Genomic DNA, 7,449 nt, shown 5'->3' with positions numbered 1-7,449 from the left:
CCAAAGAAGGAAAGAAAAGAGGAATCCAAAAGGAGTGAAGAAGAAGATTTTTTGTATATAGATATTTTATTTTATTTTATTTTTAGAAATTGTAAATAAGGTTTTAATTTTTGTAATTTATTTATTTATTTTTTTGGACTTTTGAACTTTATTTTTGGGACATTAGACATTTTTTTTAAAACCCTAAGGAAGGGTTAATTTAAATAAAACTGCTGCAGGGAAGGATGACAGTTACGATACTGTCTCGGCCCCTCGGCTTCGTACATGACATAGGAGTCGTGGCCCGAGTCGACTTCAACGGTTCGTCGCCCTTCTGGTACGGGAGGTAAGACTCTGTCCACCCACGAATCCCCTGTCAGTGGGTTTATTTTGTGTTGAGAATGTCGAACTGGTATTACAATAGCCAATACAACGAATATCCGACTGAGCAATACTAATAAAATTGTTAATACCAAACAATTATGAAAAATTGTTAGCTGTTATTTACTTATATCAAGTCACATAATGAAATAAGAAAATAGATACGTTGAAAATAATAAGAATAACAATAATAGTAACATTTGGATAATGGATATAACATTAAGTTATTCTTAATAGTACGTGAATTTAAAAATTATCTGGCTATAATAATATAGTTTCATTTGGAGTTAAAATTCAATTTCATTAGAATAAATAAATAATAATAACGATAAAATAAATTTTGATGATTAAATTGCTTAAAACGATGTAACCTATTTATATAAATTATGAAGCAAAATTTTTAAGCTAAAATAGAATTTAGAGATTGATTAGTCATAATAAGTTAGCATTTAATTAATCCATCACTGGGGAATAGTGAAGGTTGTGTTTTCTCTGTTCGTAGGAAGGCATTGTTGGGATTGGCCAACCTTGACAGGGAAACTGCATTCAGAGATGACCGATCATAGAAGTATGTTGTAATTTAATCTGGAAAACCAATAGATGTAAGTTCACTTAGAAAGATTCGTAGGATCCTTCCTTGAAGTTACAGTTTGATATTTTATAAAATAGAAATTTGCGTAAGAAACTTAGAGACTAAAATTTATAGTTTTCCATTATAAAGATTAGTGTAAGAAACTTAAACTTTCATATTTGATAGAATCTAAATCAGCGTAGTTGAACCTAGAGCTACAAATTTTAAATCTTAGTTGTAGAAATCCATATAGGTTTGTTTTTTGTTTATGTTGTTCGCGCTTAGCCAAGAGACGGGATTATTCTATAAGGTGGGGAGTTTTTGAAGACCAGAAGGATGGTTCCATTTTCGAGGACGAAAATGAATAAGGTGGGGAGAATGTAAGGACCCTCAAGCTCGTCAACGCTATTAGACTAGTCAAGAGACGATTTAGCCGCTAATAAATCGATTAGTTTAACACGAAGGTTAATTAATAGGAACTAATCTAACAACGATCTAGATACGAAACTAGTACCGTTGAATAGATCTCGAAAAGTTACGCAGAATGGACTACTCGAACGTATCAATCGGAAACCGACGAAGAAGATATTATCTGATAGTTAGAAAGTGGACCGACGTGGCTGCCCATATCCAAGTGATGGGTGCCTATATCACTTTCGTTGGTCTTATCGACATCACACCAAGAAGATAAACCATATCTCATTTCTTATTCTTTCTTCTTCTCTCTTCTGTTTCTTTTCTTCTCCTCTGTTGAGTTTCTAATAAAGGCGATCGATGATGTTGAGATGTTTTTGTGACTAGAAGGATCAAGTTATAGTACTAGGTGTTATTGCTGAGGTTGAATCAGTGATTTACAAGGAGGATACTTAGAAATTGAAATAGTAAATCACAAAGAATCAGAAGTATGGTTTGATTTGAAATTGAGAAGTGAATCGAGTTGTTAACAGATGAAGAATTGAGGGGTTCTTATCGAATTGATGAAACGAACATGTTCTGAAGGTGAATCGAAGAAATTAGGGTTTCATGTTCTTCCTAAAGTTAAGAACTAGGGTTTCTGAGATTTGTTGAGGCTATGATTAGTGATAATTAAGAGGAATTCGATGATGAAAATGATGTGATAGAAGGATGATTGAGGATGGGTTTATCATGAATTAGAGTTTGAAGTTGAAGAACAACCTGAAATCGGTAGTTAGGGCTTGATCCTGTTTTAATGGAGATTTGGGAATTAAATTGGGATTTAGTTGAGAACTGTTAGTGATGATGGGATTAATGTGGTGTTGGATGAACTGTATTGGTGAGTTGTTGTAACCTTAAGAAGAATCGCAGAATCCAGTTAAGCAAGAAGAGGAGTTGAATTGTATTTGCTGGAATGGAATTAATCTGAGGTAATAATTCTTATAATTCCTAAGTGAAGTAGTTTATCTTTGAGATTTGGTAATTATTATTGTTAATAAGATTGTGTTATGAATGAAATCCAGAACCTGTTAGATGAATACTAGGTTAGTAGTTTGAGCTACAGGGTATATGATTTGGAACTGGTACTATAATGGTTTGGACATGGAAATGAGTTTTTGTTGTTGTTGTTGTTGTTGATTGAGTTGCAGTTTAATGGTTTCGTAGTTGGTGGTGTTGATGCTGAGATGGTGGTGGTAATGTACTGAGTTAGTAGTAGAATGTTTGCAGCTCATGAGACCGGTGGTGATGCCATTGAGATAAATTTACAGTATTTGTGACTGACTAGAGTTGAAATGTAACTGAAGCAAATATACAAGATGATGTTTTTATTTGAATGAATGTGAATTGGGATTTGAATGTTCAGCAATGTTGTTGGAGTGGGTATTTAGCTGAAGTTACTCTGGTTTGTGGAGGAGCTGGATAGGTATTGAGGTTGTAACTAATGGACAGTAGTAGATATGGTGATGCATTATTGATAGTGAAGTCTGTGAAGATGTAATTGTGTTTTGAGTTGAGAGAGTAGAAAATATGTGGTAGTGTTGATTATAGAATCACAATTGGTAGCCTCATTGAAAGCTTGGAACTGTTGTATCGCAGGTAGGCTTAAATTTCAGTTGTATTGAATTATATATGAATGAACTATTTGTGTATTGATTAAATGAATAGAATCAGGTTGTTAGTGAAACCATAGTTATAATAGAGTGTTTGCCTGTTAGTCATCCAAGTCAGATTATCTGACTGTTTTTGTACCTAGCTGACTCAGGGTATCTGACTGAGTCGAGTGGATCCTGTTAACCTGAGTTGAATCGGTTTGACTCAGTGACCAGACCAGTAGATCGTTGACTTTGACTTGGACTTAGACTTAGACGTTGACTGTTAGTTGATTTGTGACCGTTAATTTGACTGTTAGTGACCGTTGGTTGATTCAGATGGACAGGACCTTAGTTAATGGGCTTGTTTAGTCAATTTTGGCTTATAGCCAGTTTTCTTTATGAACAGGAATTGAACTACTTATGGTCTGAATTAGATTTTGGTTCCTTCTACAAAGTTGTAGATGTTTATAAGACTTAGTTATTGGATTGTAGAACCAATATAATTGAATTAGTAAACCTTAGATATGCTAAAGTTAAATGAATAAAAGGTGTAGAACAATAATTGGGCTTGGAACCATTAGATAGTTCATTTAGCTTATAACTGGAAGTTGTATGAAATTATGTTATGAACCTTGTGTGAGCCTTTTGGCTAAACTTTTAGAGTGCTTGTATGATTAACAGATAGTCTATTAACAACGATCGATTCAAAGGATGAACCAGTGGATCGTGGATCTCGAGGTAGGCGTGGCTTGTCATCAAAAGAGGTGGGAATTTACATTTAGCTCTTTTGTGATTATTGTTGTTTTCTTTTACAAAAGTTTATGTTTAACAAAATCATGCATAGTATGATAGTGTATTCCATGCATTGTTTTATTTTAAACTCCGAAAGTACCGTTGATTCTTTTAATCTTTCCATTGTTTGGAAAGGAATTGTAATGCCTTGTTTGTCTTTATGAATTGTTTGGGAAATAAGAATTTCCATTTGATTGTTTGGAAATGAGAATTTCCATCTGTGGTATATAGGGTACTGCTCCTTCATTCACTGGTGCGGGACGAGTCATCATATTATTATCTAGGTGCGGGATGAGTCACCATATTATTATCTAGGTGCGGGACGAGTCACCATATTATACATGTTTAGAAGGAGTTAGTTCCATATACATGATTGTTTACCTCTGTGATTTGGTTGTGTTTAGTGTTAAAGAAAACATGAATTGTTTTCAAATCATTTCAATGATTACTTAAAAGTTAAGTGTTATTCCTACGGGGCACCCCTTTTAGGGATGATGTGCTCACCCATTCCCACTTTCAGTTTCAGAGACAGATCAGAGTTGCGCAGTGAAAGCTTCGAGGAGTTGAGTCTGTTAGTTGGTTAACTTATGATATGTTTATTATGTTGTATATTCCATTTGTAAACCAAATGACTATTTTATATGTATCATTTGAGAGGAGTTCTTTTATATGTATATATTTCAGAGTGGGGCTAGTTTTGAGTTAACTTTTGTAGCAGATTTCTTAATTGAATGTTTAAGTAAATGTTTTGGATTCTTAGTGCCTCTTTATTTAGCTAATCTCTTGGATTAGTCAGCTGCTAGCTTTGGGGGCGCTACATATCACAAGTTGTACAAAATATATATGCATCCTTGAACAAGGTTGGCCAATAGAAACCACTTTCAAGTACCTTGTGAGCGGTTCTCTTACTCCCAAAATGTCCTCCGCAAGCATTGGAGTGACAAAAACACAAGATATAATTAAATTCAAATTCGGTAATGCACCTTCTTATTACTTGGTCACTACAATGTTTCCAAAAGTATGGATCATCCCATATGTTTTGATTCCCCAACTTCTTAAGTTTGTCCCTCTCAGCATGAGACAAGTTCTTTGGGATTTGTTTAGATACCAAGTAATTCATAATGTCAGCATACCATGACTCTCCAAAGGCAATTGAGAATATTTGCTCATCCGAGAAACTTTCACGCAATGGGATAGCTTCCTTGTCCATAGCAAGACGGCTCAAGTGATCCGCAACGGTGTTCTCAATTCCTTTCTAGTCTTTGATCTTTATGTCAAACTCTTGCTAAAGTAAAATCCAATGCATGAGCCTCGGTTTCACCACTTTTTTCATAAGAAAATACCTAAGCGCTGCATGATCAGAAAAGACAACAACTTTTGTACCAATTAGATAAGAGCGAAACTTTTCCAAAGAAAAAACAATAGCTAACAACTCTTTTTCAGTGGTTGTATAGTTTTGTTGGGCCTCATTTAACGTTCTAGAAGCATAATAAACAACATGAGGTATCTTGCCCACACATTTCCCAAGCACCGCACCAACCGCATAGTCACTTGCATCACACATGAACTCAAAAGGCTTGCTCCAATCCGGTGGTTTAATGATAGGGGCTGAAATCAAAAGTTCTTTGAAACGATTGAATGCCGCCATACACTTTTCATCAAAGTTAAAAACCACATCTTTTTGAAATAAGTTGCAAAGTGGTGATGCTATCTTGGAAAAATCCTTGATAAATCTACGATAAAAACCTGCATGACCAAGAAAAGAGCGTATCTCCCTCACCGTAGTGGGAGGGGTTAAAGCACGAATAAGGTCTATTTTAGATTTATCGAATTCCAAGCCTTTAGAAGATATTATATGGCCTAAAACTATGCCATGAGTTACCATGAAATGACACTTCTCCCAATTCAGCACAAGGTTTGTTTCAACACATCGTTCAAGGATTAGTGACAAGTTGTTCAAGCAAAGGTCAAATGAATCACCAAAGACACTAAAGTCGTCCATGAACACTTATGTTTTCAACATATTCTGAAAAAATACTTACCATACACCTTTGAAAGGTAGATGGAGCATTGCACAAGCCAAAAGGCATCCTTCTATAAGCAAAAGTACTGAATGGACAAGTGAAAGTAGTTTTCTCTTGATCCTCTGGCGCTATCACAATCTGATTGTAACCTGAATAGGCATCAAGGAAGCAATAGTAAGGGTGTCCAGCTAAACGTTCAAACATCTGATCAATAAAAGGCAATGGAAAATGGTCCTTCCTAGTGGTGGCATTCAATTTCCTGTAATCAATACAAACCCTCCAACCGGTTTGCACACGAGTTGGGATAAGTTCATTCTTATCATTCTCCACCACCGTCACACCTGATTTCTTTGGTACTACTTGTACCGGTCTTACCCACTTGCTATCGGATATGGGGTAGATAACACCCACGTCCAAAAGCTTGAGTATCTCCTTTTTCACAACTTCCATCATAGGGGGATTCAAACGACGTTGTGCTTCCCTTGTAGGTTTTGCATCATCCTCCAAACAGATCCTGTGCATACAAACGGCAGGGCTTATACCCTTGATATCAGCAACTGTCCATCATATGGCCGTCTTGTACTTCCTTAGCACCCTTAGAAGTTTTTGCTCCTGTAATTCACTAAGATTGTTAGAAACAATCACAGTTAAATCTTCCTTGTCACCCAAGTACAAGTACTTTAGGTGATTGGGAAGATGTTTCAATTCTAACTTTGGAGATTTAACAATGGAAGGTACAAGCTTTTCATCACTGCATGGTAAAGAAATAAAAGAGATATTATGAGTTTCCGGGCATCCTTGTAGTGAGTTAAGATCACCAAGGGCTTCCTTGACTTCATTACCACACTTTACACCATTATCCATGGATGTAGTTAAAACGGTTTCCAAAGCATCATCACCATTCAATTCAAATACTTGTTGTGCCAATGTATCCATAACATCAATGGAGAAACAAGAGTGGACATCACTAGGATACCTCATCGTCTCGAAAATGTTGAAACGTATTGTTTCTCCACCAAACTCCATAGTTAGCGTTCCCTTATCCACATCAATAATGGTTTTCGTTGTTTTCATGATGGGACGTCCAACTAGCAATGGAAGAGACGAGTCCGGTGAACCTTCATTCATCTCTAACACACAAAAGTCAGCTGTAAAGACTAATTGATTAACCTGCACAAGAACATCCTCAACAATACCCATTGGGTAGACATTAGAGCGATCGGCTAATTGCAATACAATTTTAGCTTTTTTAAGAGGACCAAGATCAAGTTAATTATACATTGATGCATGCATAATATTAAGGGATGCACCTAAGTCCAACATAGCTTTGTTAAATATAGTGTTACCAATTGTGACTGGAATGTCAAAGCTACTGGGATCCTTGCATTTCAGTGGGAGTTTGTGTTGTAAGAGTTCCGAAGCATTCTCCCCCATACTTAGCACTTCATTACCTTTGAGCCTTTTCTTATTGGTACGCAAGTCCTTCAACACCTTTACATACTCTGGAACTTGCTTAATAACATCAATGAGTGGTATGTTCACATAGATCTTTTTAAGAACGTCTAAAATCTCCTTTTCTAGTTCCGCCTTCTTGGAACTTGCAAATCTGCGAGGTAAAGGTAAAGGAGGATCATAAGTAGAAACCGGAGTTTTA

This window comes from Papaver somniferum, chromosome 1, assembly GCF_003573695.1.
Source record: "Papaver somniferum cultivar HN1 chromosome 1, ASM357369v1, whole genome shotgun sequence".
NCBI lineage: Eukaryota > Viridiplantae > Streptophyta > Magnoliopsida > Ranunculales > Papaveraceae > Papaver > Papaver somniferum.
The sequence above is the reverse complement of the archived record's forward strand: the minus strand, read 5'-3'. Positions refer to the sequence as shown.